Here is a 27,037-nt window from a genome sequence, read left to right on the forward strand (position 1 = left end):
GAACACCCTGCTGCACCCCTGAAAAAGAAATTTGGGGGCATATGGCGCACATACATGCCCTAAGGGCATGTATGTGCGCCATATGCCCCCAAATTTCTTTGGGGGCAAAGGGCATGCCTAAGGGCATGTATGGGCGTCATATGGCACCTTTTGTTTTTTGGAAAAAAAGCTTTTTGAAAAGAATTCACAAATTACCACCAACTAGAAGTTGGTGGTAATTTGCAAATCCTTAATGGCATTTTTTGCATATTTTTTGTTTGATACATTGCATTTAAGGAATCGCAAAATTTGCAAATCCTTCAGTGCAATCTCAAAATAAGGAATAGCAAATTTTGCTATTCCTTATTTTGCATCAAACTTGTTTGATACATACCATTTGTCTAATTAGCATTCGCAAAGGCCGAAATTCACAGAATTTCGGCCTTTGCGAATGCTAATTAGCTTGATACATATGGCCCCAAGTGAGGCCTGTCTTGCAACATGGTGCATCTTTTGCATCACTGCTGCATCGGTTTCATGTGGCACGGTTTTTTTACACCATGACACATCTGCCTAAATGCATCAATTTGTAATTTTGTCGCCTCATAGCAAATCTTTTGCACCGCCGCTGCATCAGAAAAGTGACGCACAGTGGCGCAAAAGAGGCATACACCTATCATAAATCTGTCCCTAGCATTTTAAATGATTAATTCAGGATGACGATAAGGTGTGGCCTATCCAGAGGTTTGTTTAAGGTGAGGCCTACTCAGGATTGCAGATCAAAGTTACGCTTGATGAAGAATACAGAGGAGATAATACATGTAAAGGCCTACCAATGAAGTAAGTTATGTCCACTTCATTGTGTCAGTCATCATAAATCTATCCCTATGCTTCTTATCTTGTTAGAGATGAACTGCCATATGTATCATCAAACTATTTTGCATTTCCTAAATAGCGAATTTTAAGGAATAAATAGCGATTCTTTACCATTCCTAATTTGCAATGAGCAACTTGCTAATTGCAAATTACTCATTCATTTCCATGGGCCAGGAGGCCCATAGGAATGAAGGTGCAATTTGCCATTAGCAATTAGCTCATCGCAAATTAGGAATTTTTCCAAGGGTGCAGGGGTGTCTCAAGAACACCCTGCTGCACCCCCTGAAAAAGAAATTTGGGGGCATATGGCGCACATAGGGCGTCATATGGCACCTTTTGTTTTTTGGAAAAAAAGCTTTTTGAAAAGAATTCGCAAATTACCAGCAACTAGAAGTTGGTGGTAATTTGCAAATCCTTAATGGCATTTTTTGCATATTTTTTGTTTGATACATTGCATTTAAGAAATCACAAAATTTGCAAATCCTTCAGTGCAATCGCAAAATAAGGAATAGCAAATTTTGCTATTCCTTATTTTGCATCAAACTTGTTTGATACATACCATTTGTCTAATTAGCATTCGCAAAAGCCGAAACTCACAGAATTTCGGCCTTTGCAAATGCTAATTAGCTTGATACATATGGCCCCAAGTGAGGCCTGTCTTGCAACATGGTGCATCTTTTGCATCACTGCTGCATCAGTTTCATGTGGCACGGTGTTTTTTACACCATGACACATCTGCCTAAATGCATCAATTTGTAATTTTGTCGCCTCATAGCAAATCTTTTGCACCGCCGCTGCATCACAAAAGTGACGCACAGTGGCGCAAAAGAGGCATACACCTATCATAAATCTGTCCCTAGCATTTTAAATGATTAATTCAGGATGACGATAAGGTGTGGCCTATCCAGAGGTTTGTTTAAGGTGAGGCCTACTCAGGATTGCAGATGAAAGTTACGCTTCATGAAGAATACAGAGGAGATAATACATGTAAAGGTCTACCAATGAAGTAAGTGATGTCCACTTCATTGCGCCAGTCATCATAAATGTATCCCTAAGCTTCTTATCTTGTTAGAGATGAACCGCCATATGTATCATCATACTATTTTGCATTTCCTAAATAGCGAATTTTAAGGAATAAATAGCGATTCTTTACCATTCTGAATTTGCGATGAGCAAATTGCTAATTGCAAATTACCCATTCATTTCCATGGGCCAGGAGGCCCATAGGAATGAAGGTGCATTTTGCGATTAGCAATTAGCTCATCGCAAATTAGGAATTTTTCCAAAGGTGCAGGGGTGTCTCAAGAACACCCTGCTGCACCCCTGAAAAAGAAATTTGGGGCATATGGCGCACATAAATTTTAACAACATTCCTTTACCTCAAAAACGATTTTCAAGTCATAATTTGAAAACACTGCCCACGGGGAAATGACTTAAAATGTCCTTAAGACACATGAAAGTGTTTTTTTAAAGCCTTTGCAACTTTTTTGGGTCACTTTTAACATGGCTATGTAACTCAAACAGTCAAAATCTAAATTTACCATGCACAGGTGGGACTATATTTACAAGGAATGTGCTCCACGGGGAAAGGTCTTTTACTGTAATATGGGAAAAATAACATCAGAGACACTGAAATGCCTTATAAAGAAGCATACACCATTATGTCCTTGTCATAAATTTAAAAACCATTCCTTTTCCCCAAAAACGATTTTCAAATCATAATTTGAAAACACTGCACATGGGGAAATGACTTAAAATGTCCTTAAGACACATGAAAGCGTTTTTTGATTGCCTTTCCAGCATGGTTGGGTCACTTTTAACATGGCTATGTAACACAAACATTCAAAATCTAAATTTGCCATGCACAGGTGGGAGCATATTTACAAGGAATTTGCTCCACAGGGAAAGGTCTTACATTAAAATGGGAAAAATAACATCAGAGACACTCAATTACCTTATAAAGAAGCATACACCATTATGTCCTTGTCATAAATATTAAAACCATTCCTTTTCCCCAAAAACGATTTTCAAATCATAATTTGAAAACACTGCACATGGGGAAATGACTTAAAATGTCCTTAAGACACATAAAAGCGTTTTTTGATTGCCTTTGCAGCATGTTTGTGTCACTTTTAACATGGCTATGTAACGCAAACATTCAAAATCTAAATTTGCCATGCACAGGTGGGAGCATATTTACAAGCAATTTGCTCCACAGGGAAAGGTCTTACATTAAAATGGGAAAAATAACATCAGAGACACTCAATTGCCTTATAAAGGAGCATACACCATTATGTCCTTGTCATAAATATTATAACCATTCCTTTTCCTCAAAAACGATTTTCAAGTCATAATTTGAAAACACTCCACAGCTCCTATGCACAAAAAAACCCTGTCAGTACTAATACTTCACATTTTCTCCAATTACAATTTCTCAAAGAAACAAAATCTATTTGTAAAACACTTGAGACAAAGCAACATTTGAAAAACACAACTTTCTTCATAATTTTCTCCTTAAAGCACACTATTCTCTATCTAAATTAAAGAAATCTTTTCTCACCTTAGCAAATACTTTGAGTTTCAAAACAGTCTCAGAAACACACCAATTTGTCTTCAGCAGAGCAAAAGGTATGCACTCCAGAGTCTGCAGCTATCAAAAGCACAGAAATGCTGTAATTCTTCACACATATCTCTCATGTCACCCAATCAAAACTCTTCCCTCACTTTTTTTCAAATCAAAACCCTTCCCCCCTCTGCCCTTTCTGCCTTTTTTGCATAGCAACCACCTCTTGGAAGACCTCTGGTGTTTGCAAGTTCACACAACAATGTTGCAATTGAACTCTGAACTCTCAGTGCACCTCATATCCAGTGCATTCTTTCATTTAATGATTTTTTCATGACCACTCAAAATACATCTTTCAAAGAACTCATCCATGCACCCTAACTTTCTGTTTTCAGCAATCAAAATCCACCAATCACTGTTACTGCTTCATTAACACAGAAATTCCACAGTTTTTTTCATTTTAAACTCTTATTTTTTCAACTGCCATTTCATTGCCACACTTCATCTGACTGCAGGAGAACCTTCTCTCACCATGTTTTCTGTCTGGATTGTTGGACATAGTTACATCTATTGGGCTCAGAGGTATGCTGAGAACAGGAATTTACCTAACCTCAATTTACAAGATGTGGAAATTAAGTGGTTTGGCCACAGAGGATTAAAATGTCACCAATTGATACCATTGGTGAAAACCTTTATGCATTTGCCAAAACCTGACCTGTTAATTGTGCACTGTGGAGGTAATGATTTGGGCACTTTGACTGGGGTAGGTCTGGAAATGCTTTTAAAGGACACCTTTGAGCAATTAATGGCACTTTTTCCTCAGACTGCCTTGGTATATTCAAATATATGCCAAAGACAGAAATGGAGGTGGTCGAACCAATTTTGTCCACAAATTGAGAAGTCGAGGAAGCATGTAAACAAATCTGTTTCAGCTTACATGAGAGACCATGGAATGGGCTCCGTGTACAACAATAACTTGCGTTACTACATGCAAGATATCTACAGAGGAGATGGAGTTCACTTCTCAGATGAGGGCAACAGAATTTTCATTCTGAATTTAAGACTGTGCATTGGTACCTACTTATAAGTACCTAAATGTACCATAAACCCAAAAGCTCTTCTCAGAGCTACCCTACATCTGATCACTCACAATTATTATTTTACTCTAACTTTTTCCACTAATTTTCAACAATGTACGCTCCCCGGGGCGCTACCCAGTACGCAAACCGGAAGCTAACCTCGCGAAATTTTTAAAAAAAATGTTTTTTTTCGCACATATAAGCCTCCTCAGCCACCCTCAGAAAACCTAGGGGGTCAAGATAAGTCTACCGTGCCCCCTTCTACCCATTCTGAACATTATTTGACCTCCATCTTGTATCTTAAGTCGACCGAAACACAAAATGGTGGACTCCCGTAACGCTTAAGGTTCGCGTACCGGGGCACTCGCCAGTTCGCGTACCGGGTCGCTCCCTGGGAAGCGCACCATCAAAAAAGGTGGGAAAGTAGTTTACAGAAAAGCGACTGGAGACACTTTCACCAAATATAGATTAGCTCATAGTACATACCAATCCCTACCATTTTCACAAATTTGATTGAAATTCCATTTAACCATTTAGCCTGTACACCTCTCTAAATACCCTGAGGTATATTACTTCACAAAACACATCTGAAGTGTTGGAATTGACAACCAATTAAAATGTTACTTTCATTTTCTACTTTTTTTACCTGACATTTGATTGGTTATGTACCTGAATATATATAAAGGAAGAGAGAGAAACACAGCCATTTTGACTACTACTTCCTGAACTACATTGCAAGATAATTTTCACTCACAACTTAAACTTGTTTTTAGAAGGTGAGATATTATTTTCTAAATTTGAAAACATTTTCAGATAGTTATATACTATCCCTCTGTAAGAGTTAGACATTGAGAAAGGCTTCTTTATTATAATTATGGATTGATTTAGGTTTCTGTGGTATAATTATGAATTTACTTAGGCTTCTTCACAGGCACTTTTTAATAGTACTACTTCACGCCTGAAACCATACAGTGCCCATAGATTACTTCTCTGTTATAAACTCACAAGTACCTGTCTGAACTTAAACCCAACAGTGCCCTATCTCTACTGATATAATTATTTTTTATGCAAATTACAGCAATAAAATGGAAGGTGAGCAGAATATTTCCTTCGAAATTGTTCTGGAGAACAAAACAGAAAAAGATATTGAGGATAATGATGACTCAGATTTCATGGATGAATCACGGGACCATGAATTAGTTCAATGTGTAGAATCTGTGGATCATTTACTTCATTATGATGACGGTCAAATGTGGGAAGTTATGTTCACTCAACAAGAGGACATATCTGACAGTCAAATGTTAGACATTCTATTAAATTTTGAAAAACAATCCGAAAAATAAAATTATATGTAATATTAAAAATTATTTGAGTCTTTAATCATTTTTATATGTAATTCATAAACTAGTGAAATGTTAGAAATGTTATTAAATTTTGAAACACAATTACATTAATAAATAATTTTTTAAACAATAAAAAAATTAAAAAATAATCAACAAAACCAACAATCAATTAACATACAGTATTTGAAAAGTCTATCATTCTTTTTTCCTTATAGTACGCTGCCCAGAACGCTTCCCGGTTCGCGAACCGGGCGCTACCCACACAAAAAAACTATTTTTTTTTTCTTTTTTTGCCCCGCGGGGCCCTTTTAAAGCCTCCACATTAAACCTAGGGGGTCAGGGAGGATCTACTATGCCCCCTTATGGTCATTTCCCCCTTTGTTTTGGCCTCCTCTTGTCTCTCAATCCTACCGAGAGACAAGATGGCGGCCGCTCCGGACTGTTTAGAATGTTGACAGACACCGGAGAGCCAATCAGCTTCGCTACGCGAAGTTCCGTTACGCGTAAAGTCCGCGAACCGGAGCGCTGCCCGGTCCGCTGTTACAGATATATATCTTTTTTTGAATGTTAATTTCTCAAAATCCACTGAAGCACATATATTGAGACCTAGCAAAGGCACATCGGACTACCAGTCCCTACAATTTTGCCAAGTTTCGTGAAAATCCATTCAGCCGTTCGGGCTAAAAGTGAGGCCAACCGCCCTATGGAAAACTCAATGTTAAAAACACGTTTTGGGACCCCCCTTTTTTCTCGGCCCCCCCTTGACAAACCCCCCCCAAATTTCCAGGGGCTGCTCAAAAACAAAATGTTCCATTTTCCAGAAAATTTCAGCCAATTCCGTCCACAAACGCCAAAGTTATTAGACATAGAATTTTCAAAAATCCCATAGGGAAAAAATCCTAACTATATATACCTACTGGCGACCGCCAGTAGGTAATATATATATATATATATATATATATATATATATATATTTTGCAGCTCCAACAACACTAGCCTGCCTCACTCGCAAGCGGGTGCCTGCTTGACGGGGGTGTACCCGTCACATACACTCGGCTCCAATCATCCTCCAGGACTCCACCTGTACAGATACGCCGCACTCACGGGGATGGTTTTTCAAGAGTTTTATTTAAAAAACCTCTAGCACATCAAAGACGCGTTTCGGGGTTTAGCCTTTGTCAATTTGCTCAACAGTTGGCGCCATGTTTGTTCGTGTTTATATATGCATCACATGATTTACTATTACGAACATAGAAAGTGGACTATCGGTTACCATTTCAACACATCTCCATATTGCAGTGTGCAAATGCGTAAATGAGACCCGATAAATATCGCCAACATAAAAATTCTCAAAACGTCATATGACAGCAAAATGATGTCAACCTTTCACAATCCCCATTTCTACATTATCTCGCCCTGAATGGGCTTAACCAAGTCGGAGTCCATTTATTAAGCTCCTCACAATCACGCCCTGGATGGGCTAGTAGTTCAGACATAGTAAATCGGACACATACCTATATTTGATGCTAGTTCAGGTCAACTTGATATTCTTATGTTAATTCATACAAATAATTCATATTTACACATGTAATAGAGGAAGACATCATGCAAGAACATTAATCACAAAATCATACACTTCACATCTCTAACCTAGATGTACTGCTAGTTCTTCATGGACATTTAAACCATTCGGCATCTTACTTTGCAAATCGATAATATATCGCGACTCCAGCCACCTCAATTTCTGTAGCCGATCGCACCCTCTTACACTCACGGGGACGCTATCTAAGCAAATGTATGTCAACAGATCCCTGTTGCGTCCATGTGCTTTGTCAAAATGTCTAGCGACAGGGTACGATGCGTCAGCATTGTTGATGGCTCGCATATGCTCTAATATGCGAATCTTAACAGTATGGGTGGTGCTCCCTATGTACCTCATCCCACAGGGACATGTTAAACAGTATATGGCATAGGGTGCCGTGCAGGTCAGAAATTTCTGTATTTTTCTAGGTGTTACTAGACCTGGGATCTTATAGGATAAAGTCCGTTTGCTGAATTTACACGCTTTACAGCGGCCACACGGATAGAAGCCATTAAGTTGTTTCCTGAATGTAACCAGCGGGTTAGATGGAAGGTCTGTCTAAGGATGTTATCGATCATTAAGATGTTCCAGCTTTTTCGCAGAATCCTTTTCAGGTCCCCTGCATTCTCCGAGAATGTGGTGATCAGTCTGAACGTGCCACTCTCTAACTCCCTATTTTTCGTTTTGAGTAGCTCGCCCCTCTCTACACTGTTCACTTTCCTCAAAGCTTGGGTTAACACCCCATCTTTGTAACCTCTTGCTTTAAATCTGGTAAGACTTTCTTTCGCCGCTTTCTGAAATTCTTGGTCACGTGAGTTATTCCTCTTAATACTCAGTAGCTCCCCATACGGAATACTGTTTACCAATTTCTTGGGGTGACTACTGGTGGCATAAAGTGTTGAGTTGCCTGCTGTGGATTTACGAAAGAGTTTTGTGTGTATTTTGCCATTCTCTATATACACAGTAAGGTCTAGATAGTTCACCTCTCTACTGCTTATCTCTCCCGAAAACCTAAAATTTACATCATTACTATTCAATACGTCCACATATGCTGCAGCTACTTCAACCGGGCCATCTAGAATGATAAAAAGGTCGTCGATATAACGATACCAACCCTTAATTTTCTTGATCCATTCATAGTTGGTTTCTGACCAGGCCACCTGCTCATCCCACCAGCCCACGAAAAGATTCGCGAAACTGGGGGCGGAGCAGGTTCCCATGGCCACGCCTGACATCTGCTTAAACAATTCTTTTCCAAATAGAAACATATTGTTATTAAGAATGAATAGAATGAATTCAGACAACATCTTATTATGCTCGTGAAACATAGCAGGGCGCTTATCCAAGAAACTCTGTACTGCTTTAAGTCCATCTTTGTGCGCAATGCACGTATATAGACTGGTTATATCTATAACCATCATACAATAACCTTCACACCACACCACATCGTTAATGCAATTCAAAAAATGCTTGGTGTCTCTCAGGTACGATTTCAGTGTAGCAACGTGTGGAAAAAGGAAAGAGTCAATATACAATGATAAGTGTTCAGTTAAGCTCCCTTGGGAAGCTACAATAGGTCTCCCCGGAGGATTCAACCTATCTTTATGAACCTTAGGAAGGTAGTAAAATGTCGGTATAATGGGACTTAGGCATCTTAAAAACAAGTACTCATCAGAATTCAACATGTTCTTATTATGCCACTTGGAGATCATTCGTCATATTCCTTTATACTATTGTTGTACGTTTTTTCACTTATTCTAATGTATGTTTTCGTGTCATCAAGTTGTCGTAAGGCTTCTGTCTCATATTGAGTCTTAGTTAATAAAACAATGTTCCCCCCCTTATCCGAGGGTTTGCATACCCAAGAAGAGTCTTCACACAATGCTTTTAATGTCAACAGTTGTTTATTGGTGAAGTTCCAATCCTTCTTTCTATACTTGGTGTCACTTCTTAAACGTGTCAAATCCTTGACTACAGCATCCGAAAACGTGTCTATAGCATCCGTGCCCATAGATGGCATAAACGTGGAGGTAGGTTTGAAGTTGCTCGCCCCTCCCTTCTGTTGTATTTCCATGTCTAACAATGTTTGAGTGTTTCCTATGTCCAATATTTCTTCCTCATTTACTTCCAACCTCAGTTCCTCCATAGATCTTATCGCCTCCAAGTCTTTACATGTTATTCCACTCACATCCACATTCCTCACAGCCGCGAGTTTCCTGGGTGGTGGTTTCATTTTAAAGAACTTGTGCAATTTTAACTTCCGAGTAAATTTAAATAAGTCTATTCTTGTTTGCGCAAACTTGAAATTCTTTTGAGGGCAAAAAGAAAGTCCCAATCTAAGGATTGACTCTTCCTCCATAGTCAACTTTTTGGGCGTCAGGTTAATTATAGTTAGATTATCTACCTCATTTATACTTTCTTCTTGTAGTAGTTCTTGCTGCGGGTCACGGGTGGCGAGCCTACGATGTTTCTTGCTCCAGCCCCCCGCCTCTTCTTCCTCTTCCCGCTCTTCTTTCCGGTGGCTTCTCTCTTCCTCCCTCTAATTGTTGTTTGCGCATTATTTTGAATTCCTCGTGAAAAGGTGACACATCTGTTTGTCCATCTTTGCTTGACACCTCATCTCCTGTTACAGAGGATTCCGAGGTCTCTGGGACTGTTATTGGGGGTCCCGGTGTTGTTTTTCCTAGTTCTTTTCTGGGATTGTCATATTTCTTAGAGAAGGTCAACACCCTCCCCATACTGTAATCCCTCTCACCCCTCTCAAATTTCTCTTCTTTACGTTGCTTTATCTTTTCTTCATATGTTTTTAGGCGTTTTTTAATTGGTTCTTGTTTCTCTTCCAGTTTTGTTTGGTCCTCCTCTTTAGATAATTCATGTTCCAATTCTTTAACTAGAATCAGCGCCTCATCACGATCACTCCAAGCGAAACGCACAAGGATGGCCAGGCTCCCCTTACATGACTGGGCTATATGTTGTGCCTATGCGTCCAATAGCAAGGGCTCCCCCGACTTGGTTAAGCCCATTCAGGGTGAGATAATGTAGAAATGGGGATTGTGAAAGGTTGACCTCATTTTGCTGTCATATGACATGTTTTGAGAATTTTAATGTTGGCGATATTTATCGGGTCTCATTTACGCATTTACACACTGCAATATGGAGATGTGTTGAAATGGTAACCGATAGTCCACTTTCTATGTTCGTAATAGTAAATCATGTGATGCATATATAAACACGAACAAACATGGCGCCAACTGTTGAGCAAATTGACAAAGGCTAAACGCCGAAACGCGTCTTTGATGTGCTAGAGGTTTTTTAAATAAAACTCTTGAAAAATCATCCCCGTGAGTGTGGCGTATCTGTACAGGTGGAGTCCTGGAGGATGATTGGAGCTGAATATATATATATATATATATATATATATATATATATATATATATATATATATATATATATATATATATATATATATATATATATATATATATATATCATCCAAAGTTTGCCCTGCAAATGAACCCGCACTCCACAAAGGCAAGTTGGAACACCAACATTTATTTCAGAGTAAAGCAAGCATTTTGTGTGTGGAGTGCGGGCTCATTTGCAGGGCAAACTTTGGATGATTTATACACAGCAGGTCCAGCTGTGGAGTCGACGCACCACCCTGAGAAAAAGAGAAAGGGATCGTGCCTTGGAATTATGCCAGGAAACAAACGACAAGCAGGTATTTCAAAAGCAAAGTGAAAGCAGGACTTTCAGTCTGTGCTTCCATGTTTAAAACTGATGTTTAATATAGAAACCCATTGGAGGGTAATAACTATGGAAGCACTACAAATACCGCAATGCTTTGGGAAAATAGCAAACAGGAGGCTGGGACACAGCAGAAGCTTATTAAATGGACAGAGCAGGAAGCGGTGACTGTGGTGCTTTTAATATCGTAATCTCACATGCCTTTGAAAAAGGAGAAATGTTCTCTGAAACGCGTCAGGCAAGAGACTGGAAAAAGCCTCGGACTAAAATGCTTGCTTTACTCTGAAATAAATGTTGGTGTTCCAACTTGCCTGTGTGGAGTGCGGGCTCATTTGCAGGGCAAACTTTGGATGATATATATATATATATATATATATATATATATATATATATATATATATATATATATATATATATATATATATATATATATATATATATATATATATATATATATATATAATCATTACGCTCAGCAGCCGCCAAGCAGCGCCATGCCTCAGCCTCTTCCGACAGCGGTTCGTGAAAGGTGGCGAACCTTGTTAATAAAGTTCAAAATACCTTCGCTTTTGACGGCAGTAAATCACGAACACTTGTCAATTCCAGGAAGCCTTTTTATTTCAGCAGATTTTAAAAGGCAATCTTCACTGTACGAGTTTTGGGAAAGTTTTCCCTTGCTCACAAGTGACTGTGAAGCTTTGTGATACGTTTAAATAAACATGTGACAGTTTCCAAAACCAAAAATAGTGAAAACAGACTTTCGCTGTTTATGTGACTCATAAGTTTAAACAAAATTAATAACAGAATTACAGTTGGTTATTTACAATTGCATACAACTGTTTTTTAAGTGAGAATCATTTCTTTGCTTTACTCATATTAGCGAGTTTCATTTCAGTGTTAATGTATTTGAGCACATGTCTTGCTTTTCTATATTCTTTTATCACATTCCGCCCTAGTGGGCAGTGTATAAATATGCATTTCATATTCAACATTTCTTTATAGACAAGTCGACATGTGTTTCTCCACATTTTCGTTAACATTATATCGTTTTGATATTGGTTAGTTGTTTTGCCCAAGTGGGCTAAAAAACTCAAATTACACGTAAGCGTTTTCAATGATAATCCCTACTCAGTTGTTCAACAGACAGAAGATGGTCCATACTTTCTATCCTCTTGACAAACCGCTGCTCTTTCTTATGTGTTCTAAAGAAATATAAAAAAATATTAAAAAACTGTGACTAGTGATTCACAAAACAATAAAAAAAATTAAACTAACCATTATCAAAACGATATATATATATAGATATATATATATATATTACCTACTGGCGGTCGCCAGTAGGTATATATAGTTAGGATTTTTTCTCTATGGGATTTTTGAAAATTCTATGTCAAATAACTTTGGCGTTTGTGGACGGAATTGGCTGAAATTTTCAGGAAAATGGCACATTTTGTTTCTGAGCAGCCCCTGAAAATTGGGGGGGGGTTCGTCCAGGGGGGATCGAGAAAAAAGGGGGGTCCCAAAACGTGTTTTTAACATTGAGTTTTCCATAGGGCGGTTGGCCTCACTTTTAGCCCGAACGGCTGAATGGATTTGCACGAAACTTGGCAAAATTGTAGGGACTGGTAGCCCGATGTGCCTTTTGTAGGTCTCAATATATGTGCTACAGTGGATTTTGAGAAATTAACGTTTAAAAAAAGATATATATCTGTAACAGCGGACCGGGCAGCGCTCCAGTACGCGTACTTTTCGCGCAACGGAGCTTTGTGAAGCGAAGCTGATTGGTTCTCCGGCGTCTGTAAACATTCCAAACAGTCCGTAGCGGCCGCCATCTTGTCTCTCGGTAGGATCGAGAGACAAGAGGAGGCCAAAGCGAAGGGGCAAATGACCATAAGGGGGCATAGTAGATCCTCGCTGACCCCCTAGGTTTGATTTGGAGGTTTTAAAAGGGCCCCGCGGGGCAAAAAAAAATAATAATAATAATAATCGAACGGCTGAATGGATTTGCACGAAACTTGGTAAAATATTAGGGACTGGTAGCCCGATGTGCCTTTGCTAGGTCTCAATATGTGTGCTCCAGTGGATTTTGAGAAATTAACGTTCAAAAAAAGATATATATCTGTAACAGCGCTCCGCTTCGCGTAACGGAGGTTTGCGAAGCTGATTGGTCATTCTGTCACTGGGCTATAGTTGGGCTACATCTGGCTGATATTTGGGCTACATTTGTTTTTTTTGTCTCTGGTGGCCATCTTTGGGCTACATTGGGCTACATTGGGCTTCATTGGGCTTCATTGGGCTACATTTGGGCTACATTTGGGCTCCAACATATATATAGGCCAATGTAGCCCAATATATATTTTTCAAAGTTAGTTTTCGTAAAAACCACTGGAGCATATATCTTGAGACATAGCAAAGGCACATCGGGCTACCAGTCCCTACAATTTTGCCAAGTTTCGTGGAAATCCATTCAGCCGTTCGAGCTAAAAGTGAGGCCAACCGCCCTATGGAAATGAAGGAAATGAATGGGTAATTTGTAATTAGCAAATAGCTCATCGCAAACTAGGAATGGTAAAGAATCGCTATTTATTCCTTAAAGTTCGCTATTTAGGAAATGCAAAAAACTTTGATGATACATATGGCGGTTCATCTCTAACAAGATAAGAAGCATAGGGATAGATTTATGATGACTGGCGCATCACCAGGGATGTGTTAGTCATTCTGTGCCGCTGTTCCGTCACCTATGGTGTGCTGCATTTACAATGCGGCGCATCATGGGGCAAAAACAGCACAGATGCGTGATGTATCTGTGCCGTAAAGGTGGCGCATTGCTGGAGTTGTATCGCAAGTGTGATGAAGCTCCAGCAAGGGTCGGGGGTGCCCCTGTCGCAGGGTTTCTGTTCTCACACAGAACTGTGGACAGAGGATTGGAACCTCGGCGAATTAGGGTGCCCCAAAACTCACCTTAGTAATCAAAAACCCCTTAGCAAGCTAGGTACAGTGTCACATTGGATATAACAAACTCTCAATGTTTAGACAATCCAGAATATGAACTTATAGTACCTCAGGATACGTGGAACTCATGAACAGTCGGTCGTTATATATTTCTTAGAAACCAGAACATGGAGTTAAGAAGAACACATGTGTATTTGAAATGTTTATTTACTAATGCCGTCTTCTCAGGCGTAGTATCTTAGATAATACAAGTACACATATTATCAGTAGCAAAATTACCAGCATAGTTACTAGTACATAAAAAGCGAATGGTGACAGTATGTTAACATGCTGTAAATGAATAAGAGTTAGCAACACTTATAAGCAGCCACGGGCCGCGGAGGGAGTTACGGTGGGGCAGGGAGGCGGGGAGGGGGAGGGGCAGGGTGGAGAGGGCTCCACCCTGCCCCTCCCCCTCCCCCTCCCCGCCTCCCTGCCCCACCGTAACTCCCTCCACGGCCCGCGGCTGCTTATATCTCACCCTCCCTAATACACATATTATATTATTTGCTAAGAAGGTCTGTTTGTGTTGGTTTAGGGCGTGCCCATACTTTAGTGTCTTAGATTTGAAGGAATCACATCAGCATACACCAGCTCTCTCTTCATGTGAACCGCATCAAGTGTTGTGTATGTGTGTTCGGCAAAGCAATATAAAACCCGCCTCATGCCCAGAATTGGCAGAAGCTGCACTTATGTTATGAGTATGAAGTCGTGGAGATCAGACCTCATAACAATTCTGTATCGTGTTGTTCTTGAAACTTCAGCAGTCGCTGTACAGATATAGTTTAACAAGCAAAGCAGATAGTAGAGCAATAACATATTATTCTCATGTAAACCACGATGAACTACTAGGTTGAAAGCTAAAGCAACAACTAAGTGTCGTGTGCAGAAGTTGCAAAAAAGGAAAAATGGCGTTTAAACCGGTAATGAGCCCATGCTAACTTAACACGGTGTAAAGATATCCAGGACCTAGATGACACCTCTCCATGATCCGGAAACGAACTGAATAAGATAATAGAAGTGCCATCTCATGAGAGCAGATTGCAACTTTATATGTGGACGGTCCGCAAGGTAAAACATTAAAAACTAGGAAAATTTAATGCTAAAGAAATATAAAACAGCCAAGTACTTTATCGAGTCTTAAGCCAATAGGCAAGCTAAATGATAAAAACTTGACAAATAAGTCAATGAATTGTCAATGAAATGCTAGTACTCAGCATATCAAACATGAAAAAGGTCTATGACATAACTGTGTATGCAAAATAAGCTGCAACAGCCTCCAATAGGAAGTCACCGTCTTCATCCGAAAAGAGTTCAGCCATCCAATTTAAAAGCGGGAAAGAACATACGTGCTCTCCCAGCACCGGATCCTCTATCACCATCAGAGGACAGCTCGGTGGGTTTTCAAGAAAGCTCTGTTCCAAGAAAGACTGTGTTGCCGCCAGTAAATTCCAGGGACCAATTAGTCCATGCATCAATGCCACAGCCATAATCCTTTCGCCAGGACAAACCAACTCATGAGTAATGATAGGAGTCATCAGCTGATTAAAGTCGACGTCAGGAGAAACCGGTCCGCAGAGACACAAATCAATGGCCCAATCGAAATCACAGGTCAGGCAGTGAAATACAGGCTGGACACAGGTGAAGTAGGAGAATCGAAAAGATAATCCATATGCCGTGCTTAATATCGCCAACGGCATTGTGCCATAATATTCTAGCATGCGATTGCGGAACAGTGTCAGCAGCTGCAGGGCGGGAGCTTGCACAGGAGGGACATCCATATTTAAAAATGTAAAAAAGCACAAGAGCGTCCGCTGGTAATGCAAGTAAAAATGGGAATCCACGAAGCAGAGTGGAAAAAATAGAATGAAAGAAAGCAGGGATGACTCCAAAGATTTTCTCAAATGAAGTCACGAGACCACTGGTAACAACTTTAAAAAAGTGCGCCAGGGCCTTTGTGGAGGACGCGTTAAAGATAGTCCGAACCATGTCGCTGAAATGCAAAGGCGAATCAGTATTTAAAAGGGTCTGCACCTCTGTACGGGTGTTCGCTATGTGAAGCACGAAAGTTTCACGGGCCGAACTCAAGGCCACCTCTCTCTGAGACAAAAGAGCTCTTATTCTTGCCATGCCGTTGAAATGTGCTCCCAAGGTTGGTATTTGTGGCCAGATTGAAAACTCCCTATGTTCATGTGTGGGAGGAAATAGAACATTTCTGCAGCAAATAACCCGTTCACTTACTGTTACGATAAAAGGAATACTTTTAATTAACCAGAACAATCTTCATTATTGAGCATCAAATAACTACCATTTTCCAACAACTTGAACGTGGGGATGATAGCAGGAACTGGCGTGCCTTGCAACACGCAAGCCATATTTGGTCGGTGTTTGTTGCATGAACCGTGTAACTGTATGTGCCTACACATTAGTGAATGATCTGGCGTCTCAGTGCATTCCTCTCCATTCAGATAAACTTCTTGATCATCTTTGAAACATCTGTATGTGTATGGAAGCGACCAGACCTCATGAAGAAAAGCACTACCTAAAGGTTCATAACGATCTATTGGTATATATTTCATACAATTTGAAAACTTATATAAAGCAAAAGGCAGCGTTATTAAACCGTGGATAAGGCACGTTGCCAAAAAACCCGCAATCCTCTGCTGATGATGTCACTGAGCATGTCATGAATGATGTAATATGTGACATCATCAGCAGTGGATTACGGGTAATAGTATCTCTAGTTTACTCCCCTATAGCTGTCTTTCTTTTAACATAAGTGTCTGTTTCCTTCCCTTATACTTACTGTTCTTTTTTTTAAAAAACATTTTTGGTTCACTTCCGGTTCGCGTACCGGCGAGCGAACTGGGAAGCGAACTACGAGAAATAGAGGTTGGCACAGTTCCAAATATTGTACCAATTTTTTAATAACGGGGAGGTAGTTCTGAAAATAACTTTTTTTTTATTGTTTTTGTTGTTTTATATTTTTTTTATTATTTTTCTGAACATTTTTTTACTTTTTTTGAATTTTTCTGAACAGTTTTATATTTTTTTGGGTTTTTCTTGCAGGGGGCAATGAAAACGATTCATTGTAAAGGGCTCAACAGGAGCAACAAAACAAAAAAAAAGTATTTATTATTTGGGGCGTTTCGTACAAACTTGCATATGATAGTCAATAGCTCTGTTGATCAGAGTGATGCTTCTTTCTCCGTAGCAAATGAATCCATTGCAATGTACGCAGACGTGTTTTACTTCATGAAATCTCGTTTGAATATTTGGCACCATCTCCCTGCCCTCTGGTCCCGTTACTTCCGGTACAACAGATCTACTGGCCATAATAGGGAGATTATCTAGGTCGTTACGAAACTGTGCAGCACTGTAGTTGTTAGGATGCCACCTAGTCATATGGCGATGCATTGTGTAGTTTCCGAAACTGTATTTTTCGTCGGTCCCTCTGGACAGTCTATCTTGACATATAAGGCAAGTTACGTATCTTGCATTTACTTTTTTCTGACCTTTGGGAATTTAAAAAAATTGCCAAATGAAGTTTTCTTTCCGGTGAGACGTCCTGGGCTCCTCAGGCAAAAAGTGCCTCTCTTCGTGCTCGTCGTCCTGTTCCTCTTCTTCCTCTTCTTGCTGAATTATAACTTGAGCAGGTGGTCCACTCTTCCTTGGATGTGGTGGAGGTGGTGGGGAAGCACCAGCTGAAGCTACTAAAGAAGCCATTGCTCACTGGTAACAAAGGGTCTTTCTCTCACAATGATGAAAGTCAGAGTGAGGAAAGAAGGAGGGATTTTCATCATTTGGGAAAAACAATAGTTCTCAAGCAATGAAAAGTGTTCATTTTAGATTATATAACCTAGTCTTACATCATTAGGAAACCAAAAGTGAAATGAACCAATGAAAAGTGTTATTACCAAGTCACATGACCTGCTGTGTTTACGTTAAGCGCTTTGCAGGGCCTCCCGGTCTGCTTCCAGAAACCTGTGCTTTGCGACTCGGTAAGCGTACAAGTTCGCTAACGTAGCACGTCATATGACGTATCACGCGACAACGCGAAACGTCATGCGGACGGGAGGCGTCACGATGTTGTTTTCTAACGCGGCAGTTGCGGTAAAGAAACGTTTACCGGCTCGCGGTCTATTTCGCGGCATCAAGGTCAGCTAACGGGAAGCTTCCCAATTCGCGAAGCGGGAACGAAGAAAAAAAAATATTAAAAAAAAAAATTATTAATAAACATATAAAATATATTTTGGGATTTAAAGAAGAATACATTTTACAGCTACAGATATTAGCTGTTAAAAAACCAATGAAATTCACTGAAAAAACCATAGGTTATAGACCATATATAGTTAGGAATTAGCATTTACAAAACCTTGAAAATTCACTGAAAAAACCATAGGTTATAGACCATATATAGTTAGGAATTAGCATTTAGAAAACCTTATTTTACTCACACAAAACCATTGAAATTCCATATATAGTTAGTTGCACTAACTATATATCGCGCACCCGCAATCCACTGCTGATGATGTCACATATTACATCATTCATGACATGGTCAGTGACATCACTGATGACTTCACTGATGACATCTCAAATGACATCTAACACAAAAGAAAGGAGACCAGGTCAAAGTGTGGTGTGCTGTCCCAAATGGTGTGTAGGAATCACACGGAAAACCTCATGGCTGGAGATGCTATGTTTCAAAGGGCTTGCAAAGTCCCATCAGACCACCCTCTAGGCGGTATATCATCATTTGGGGGATGGCAGTAATTCCTGCACCGCCAATGTAACAGTGCGGGCCAGAAAATCAACCATATTCTGCCATCATAGTGCCCAAAATGAAATGTGTGTTAAAGAAAAGCAGTGCCGTGAAAAAGGTGATACTTAAAAATGACTACCTATACTGCGGGGATAGCCTGACAGCAAAAGTATAAGTGTCATGATTAAAAACACGCCTAGTAGCGAGAGAGTAAAGCTACATGATGGCGTTGTGTGGACTGGTCAACTAGTTTCAGCTGTTAAGAGTAGTGCTCCAGCTTTCATCAGGACCTTGAATTAAGTGTGCTACTGCCAGATTAACTAAAAGGGTGTACAAGTATAACGAAGCACAGATTGCATCAAAATACTTTATAAATGGAGACGTATCACCCAAACTTGGAGACTCTGTGTCCTCTGCAGACAGGAAAGGAATGTTCTACCTGTCGGATAAGTAGAAGATAACAGATCCATGTTACCACAGAGTCAACCACATAACTCCACACACACAATCAAGACAATCACCACCACTTGCATGAACAATTTGCGTCCTGCATTTATAGATAAGCATATTAGCTATATCTAGATAAGCATATTAGCTATATCACAAGGAGGCATTTCCTCTCAGTGATACTTACCCAGCCTTGTGTGGGTAAAAGCCTCACCTTACCCGGCAACCGCTCGGGAAATTGAGGCCCCGCTCTAATGTGTAGAAAAAGAGGAAAGAGAGAAGGACACAATAAGCAACAGTTCAAAAGTGTCCAGCCCACTCGCTCTATACACAAGCCTAAAAAGCATGTCGAAGACCCCTTGCTGTCCAAACCTCAACAAACTATGTCAGTTCTGCACACACTTTGCCTACACCTCTAACCGCTTAACTGTCTAGTCAGCTCTGTGAAAACTCACCTGTCTGTCGGTACCTCGGCTCGGAAAGCGAGCGGAAGTGAAGGGACCGAAGGAGGTGCCTGATAAGGTTTAAATAGTAAGGCTACCTGTTGTATCAGCCAATAACAGCCAAGATGAGGCCAGAATTCAAGAAATGATTGGTGCCGAGGGAAAAGCTCTCCCGCGTTAGTCGGGAAGCGGCCTAGATCTAGTGTATCCGGCACTATTCCAGCCGCGCAGGCGCAGAGGGTGAAGTGGCCATATGATAGTGCGCATGCGTGGAGCCGAGCTGGTGCCCTACGGCAGATGTATTATAACAGTGAACAGCGTTTTAGGCTGAAAAATAGGGAATTAGTGGGCAAATAGTCGAAATACCTTAGGACATTAATATTTAGATGTGTCCCGCGGAAAAGACATTGCTTGTAAATAAGACATGTATAATAGCAAGAAGAGGGGGGCAGAGGGGTCACGTACAATACAATTTAGGTGAGCTTAAATAATGCAAACAGCAAGTCCGTTTGCATCTCAGGAGACGACCCGCAACTAGGAAGTTGCTCTAAATACTGAGAAACAAAAGTGGGGAGGGTCAGAGGGGATATGATTTAATGACCTGTCAACTTATGCCCCAAATATACGTCTAACACAAAAGAAAGGAGACCAGGTCAAAGTGTGGTGTGCTGTCCCAAATGGTGTGTAGGAATCACACGGAAAACCTCGTGGCTGGAGATGCTATGTTTCAAAGGGCTTGCAAAGTCCCATCAGACCACCCTCTAGGCGGTATATCATCATTTGGGGGATGGCAGTAATTCCTGCACCGCCAATGTAACAGTGCGGGCCAGAAAATCAACCATCTTCTGCCATCATAGTGCCCAAAATGAAATGTGTGTTAAAGAAAAGCAGTGCCGTGAAAAAGGTGATACTTAAAAATGACTACCTATACTGCGGGGATAGCCTGACAGCAAAAGTATAAGTGTCATGATTAAAAACACGCCTAGTAGCGAGAGAGTAAAGCTACATGATGGCGTTGTGTGGACTGGTCAACTAGTTTCAGCTGTTAAGAGTAGTGCTCCAGCTTTCATCAGGACCTTGAATTAAGTGTGCTACTGCCAGATTAACTAAAAGGGTGTACAAGTATAACGAAGCACAGATTGCATCAAAATACTTTATAAATGGAGACGTATCACCCAAACTTGGAGACTCTGTGTCCTCTGCAGACAGGAAAGGAATGTTCTACCTGTCGGATAAGTAGAAGATAACAGATCCATGTTACCACAGAGTCAACCACATAACTCCACACACACAATCAAGACAATCACCACCACTTGCATGAACAATTTGCGTCCTGCATTTATAGATAAGCATATTAGCTATATCTAGATAAGCATATTAGCTATATCACAAGGAGGCATTTCCTCTCAGTGATACTTACCCAGCCTTGTGTGGGTAAAAGCCTCACCTTACCCGGCAACCGCTCGGCAAATTGAGGCCCCGCTCTAATGTGTAGAAAAAGAGGAAAGAGAGAAGGACACAATAAGCAACAGTTCAAAAGTGTCCAGCCCACTCGCTCTATACACAAGCCTAAAAAGCATGTCGAAGACCCCTTGCTGTCCAAACCTCAACAAACTATGTCAGTTCTGCACACACTTTGCCTACACCTCTAACCGCTTAACTGTCTAGTCAGCTCTGTGAAAACTCACCTGTCCGTCGGTACCTCGGCTCGGAAAGCGAGCGGAAGTGAAGGGACCGAAGGAGGTGCCTGATAAGGTTTAAATAGTAAGGCTACCTGTTGTATCAGCCAATAACAGCCAAGATGAGGCCAGAATTCAAGAAATGATTGGTGCCGAGGGAAAAGCTCTCCCGCGTTAGTCGGGAAGCGGCCTAGATCTAGTGTATCCGGCACTATTCCAGCCGCGCAGGCGCAGAGGGTGAAGTGGCCATATGATAGTGCGCATGCGTGGAGCTGAGCTGGTGCCCTACGGCAGATGTATTATAACAGTGAACAGCGTTTTAGGCTGAAAAATAGGGAATTAGTGGGCAAATAGTCGAAATACCTTAGGACATTATTATTTAGATGTGTCCCGCGGAAAAGACATTGCTTGTAAATAAGACATGTATAATAGCAAGAAGAGGGGGGCAGAGGGGTCACGTACAATACAATTTAGGTGAGCTTAAATAATGCAAACAGCAAGTCCGTTTGCATCTCAGGAGACGACCCGCAACTAGGAAGTTGCTCTAAATACTGAGAAACAAAAGTGGGGAGGGTCAGAGGAGATATAATTTAATGACCTGTCAACTTATGCCCCAAATATACGTCTAACACAAAAGAAAGGAGACCAGGTCAAAGTGTGGTGTGCTGTCCCAAATGGTGTGTAGGAATCACACGGAAAACCTCGTGGCTGGAGATGCTATGTTTCAAAGGGCTTGCAAAGTCCCATCAGACCACCCTCTAGGCGGTATATCATCATTTGGGGGATGGCAGTAATTCCTGCACCGCCAATGTAACAGTGCGGGCCAGAAAATCAACCATATTCTGCCATCATAGTGCCCAAAATGAAATGTGTGTTAAAGAAAAGCAGTGCCGTGAAAAAGGTGATACTTAAAAATGACTACCTATACTGCGGGGATAGCCTGACAGCAAAAGTATAAGTGTCATGATTAAAAACACGCCTAGTAGCGAGAGAGTAAAGCTACATGATGGCGTTGTGTGGACTGGTCAACTAGTTTCAGCTGTTAAGAGTAGTGCTCCAGCTTTCATCAGGACCTTGAATTAAGTGTGCTACTGCCAGATTAACTAAAAGGGTGTACAAGTATAACGAAGCACAGATTGCATCAAAATACTTTATAAATGGAGACGTATCACCCAAACTTGGAGACTCTGTGTCCTCTGCAGACAGGAAAGGAATGTTCTACCTGTCGGATAAGTAGAAGATAACAGATCCATGTTACCACAGAGTCAACCACATAACTCCACACACACAATCAAGACAATCACCACCACTTGCATGAACAATTTGCGTCCTGCATTTATAGATAAGCATATTAGCTATATCTAGATAAGCATATTAGCTATATCACAAGGAGGCATTTCCTCTCAGTGATACTTACCCAGCCTTGTGTGGGTAAAAGCCTCACCTTACCCGGCAACCGCTCGGGAAATTGAGGCCCTGCTCTAATGTGTAGAAAAAGAGGAAAGAGAGAAGGACACAATAAGCAACAGTTCAAAAGTGTCCAGCCCACTCGCTCTATACACAAGCCTAAAAAGCATGTCGAAGACCCCTTGCTGTCCAAACCTCAACAAACTATGTCAGTTCTGCACACACTTTGCCTACACCTCTAACCGCTTAACTGTCTAGTCAGCTCTGTGAAAACTCACCTGTCCGTCGGTACCTCGGCTCGGAAAGCGAGCGGAAGTGAAGGGACCGAAGGAGGTGCCTGATAAGGTTTAAATAGTAAGGCTACCTGTTGTATCAGCCAATAACAGCCAAGATGAGGCCAGAATTCAAGAAATGATTGGTGCCGAGGGAAAAGCTCTCCCGCGTTAGTCGGGAAGCGGCCTAGATCTAGTGTATCCGGCACTATTCCAGCCGCGCAGGCGCAGAGGGTGAAGTGGCCATATGATAGTGCGCATGCGTGGAGCTGAGCTGGTGCCCTACGGCAGATGTATTATAACAGTGAACAGCGTTTTAGGCTGAAAAATAGGGAATTAGTGGGCAAATAGTCGAAATACCTTAGGACATTAATATTTAGATGTGTCCCGCGGAAAAGACATTGCTTGTAAATAAGACATGTATAATAGCAAGAAGAGGGGGGCAGAGGGGTCACGTACAATACAATTTAGGTGAGCTTAAATAATGCAAACAGCAAGTCCGTTTGCATCTCAGGAGACGACCCGCAACTAGGAAGTTGCTCTAAATACTGAGAAACAAAAGTGGGGAGGGTCAGAGGGGATATGATTTAATGACCTGTCAACTTATGCCCCCTGTAACACTTTGTGTTAGACGTATATTTGGGGCATAAGTTGACAGGTCATTAAATCATATCCCCTCTGACCCTCCCCACTTTTGTTTCTTTTGTTTGTTTTAAATAATGCAAACGGACTTGCTGTTTGCATTATTTAAGCTCACCTAAATTGTATTGTACGTGACCCCTCTGCCCCCCTCTTCTTGCTATTATACATGTCTTATTTACAAGCAATGTCTTTTCCGCGGGACACATCTAAATATTAATGTCCTAAGGTATTTCGACTATTTGCCCACTAATTCCCTATTTTTCAGCCTAAAACGCTGTTCACTGTTATAATACATCTGCCGTAGGGCACCAGCTCAGCTCCACGCATGCGCACTATCATATGGCCACTTCACCCTCTGCGCCTGCGCGGCTGGAATAGTGCCGGATACACTAGATCTAGGCCGCTTCCCGACTAACGCGGGAGAGCTTTTCCCTCGGCACCAATCATTTCTTGAATTCTGGCCTCATCTTGGCTGTTATTGGCTGATACAACAGGTAGCCTTACTATTTAAACCTTATCAGGCACCTCCTTCGGTCCCTTCACTTCCGCTCGCTTTCCGAGCCGAGGTACCGATGGACAGGTGAGTTTTCACAGAGCCGACTAGACAGTTAAGCGGTTAGAGGTGTAGGCAAAGTGTGTGCAGAACTGACATAGTTTGTTGAGGTTTGGACAGCAAGGGGTCTTCGACATGCTTTTTAGGCTTGTGTATAGAGCGAGTGGGCTGGACACTTTTGAACTGTTGCTTATTGTGTCCTTCTCTCTTTCCTCTTTTTCTACACATTAGAGCGGGGCCTCAATTTGCCGAGCGGTTGCCGGGTAAGGTGAGGCTTTTACCCACACAAGGCTGGGTAAGTATCACTGAGAGGAAATGCCTCCTTGTGATATAGCTAATATGCTTATCTAGATATAGCTAATATGCTTATCTATAAATGCAGGACGCAAATTGTTCATGCAAGTGGTGGTGATTGTCTTGATTGTGTGTGTGGAGTTATGTGGTTGACTCTGTGGTAACATGGATCTGTTATCTTCTACTTATCCGACAGGTAGAACATTCCTTTCCTGTCTGCAGAGGACACAGAGTCTCCAAGTTTGGGTGATACGTCTCCATTTATAAAGTATTTTGATGCAATCTGTGCTTCGTTATACTTGTACACCCTTTTAGTTAATCTGGCAGTAGCACACTTAATTCAAGGTCCTGATGAAAGCTGGAGCACTACTCTTAACAGCTGAAACTAGTTGACCAGTCCACACAACGCCATCATGTAGCTTTACTCTCTCGCTACTAGGCGTGTTTTTAATCATGACACTTATACTTTTGCTGTCAGGCTATCCCCGCAGTATAGGTAGTCATTTTTAAGTATCACCTTTTTCACGGCACTGCTTTTCTTTAACACACATTTCATTTTGGGCACTATGATGGCAGAATATGGTTGATTTTCTGGCCCGCACTGTTACATTGGCGGTGCAGGAATTACTGCCATCCCCCAAATGATGATATACCGCCTAGAGGGTGGTCTGATGGGACTTTGCAAGCCCTTTGAAACATAGCATCTCCAGCCACGAGGTTTTCCGTGTGATTCCTACACACCATTTGGGACAGCACATCACACTTTGACCTGGTCTCCTTTCTTTTGTGTTAGACGTATATTTGGGGCATAAGTTGACAGGTCATTAAATCATATCCCCTCTGACGCTCCCCACTTTTGTTTCTCAGTATTTAGAGCAACTTCCTAGTTGCGGGTCGTCTCCTGAGATGCAAACGGACTTGCTGTTTGCATTATTTAAGCTCACCTAAATTGTATTGTACGTGACCCCTCTGCCCCCCTCTTCTTGCTATTATACATGTCTTATTTACAAGCAATGTCTTTTCCGCGGGACACATCTAAATATTAATGTCCTAAGGTATTTCGACTATTTGCCCACTAATTCCCTATTTTTCAGCCTAAAACGCTGTTCACTGTTATAATACATCTGCCGTAGGGCACCAGCTCAGCTCCACGCATGCGCACTATCATATGGCCACTTCACCCTCTGCGCCTGCGCGGCTGGAATAGTGCCGGATACACTAGATCTAGGCCGCTTCCCGACTAACGCGGGAGAGCTTTTCCCTCGGCACCAATCATTTCTTGAATTCTGGCCTCATCTTGGCTGTTATTGGCTGATACAACAGGTAGCCTTACTATTTAAACCTTATCAGGCACCTCCTTCGGTCCCTTCACTTCCGCTCGCTTTCCGAGCCGAGGTACCGACGGACAGGTGAGTTTTCACAGAGCTGACTAGACAGTTAAGCGGTTAGAGGTGTAGGCAAAGTGTGTGCAGAACTGACATAGTTTGTTGAGGTTTGGACAGCAAGGGGTCTTCGACATGCTTTTTAGGCTTGTGTATAGAGCGAGTGGGCTGGACACTTTTGAACTGTTGCTTATTGTGTCCTTCTCTCTTTCCTCTTTTTCTACACATTAGAGCGGGGCCTCAATTTCCCGAGCGGTTGCCGGGTAAGGTGAGGCTTTTACCCACACAAGGCTGGGTAAGTATCACTGAGAGGAAATGCCTCCTTGTGATATAGCTAATATGCTTATCTAGATATAGCTAATATGCTTATCTATAAATGCAGGACGCAAATTGTTCATGCAAGTGGTGGTGATTGTCTTGATTGTGTGTGTGGAGTTATGTGGTTGACTCTGTGGTAACATGGATCTGTTATCTTCTACTTATCCGACAGGTAGAACATTCCTTTCCTGTCTGCAGAGGACACAGAGTCTCCAAGTTTGGGTGATACGTCTCCATTTATAAAGTATTTTGATGCAATCTGTGCTTCGTTATACTTGTACACCCTTTTAGTTAATCTGGCAGTAGCACACTTAATTCAAGGTCCTGATGAAAGCTGGAGCACTACTCTTAACAGCTGAAACTAGTTGACCAGTCCACACAACGCCATCATGTAGCTTTACTCTCTCGCTACTAGGCGTGTTTTTAATCATGACACTTATACTTTTGCTGTCAGGCTATCCCCGCAGTATAGGTAGTCATTTTTAAGTATCACCTTTTTCACGGCACTGCTTTTATTTAACACACATTTCATTTTGGGCACTATGATGGCAGAATATGGTTGATTTTCTGGCCCGCACTGTTACATTGGCGGTGCAGGAATTACTGCCATCCCCCAAATGATGATATACCGCCTAGAGGGTGGTCTGATGGGACTTTGCAAGCCCTTTGAAACAT

This window comes from Lissotriton helveticus, chromosome 1_1 (assembly GCF_964261635.1).
Source record: "Lissotriton helveticus chromosome 1_1, aLisHel1.1, whole genome shotgun sequence".
In the NCBI taxonomy this organism is placed as follows: Eukaryota; Metazoa; Chordata; class Amphibia; order Caudata; family Salamandridae; genus Lissotriton; species Lissotriton helveticus.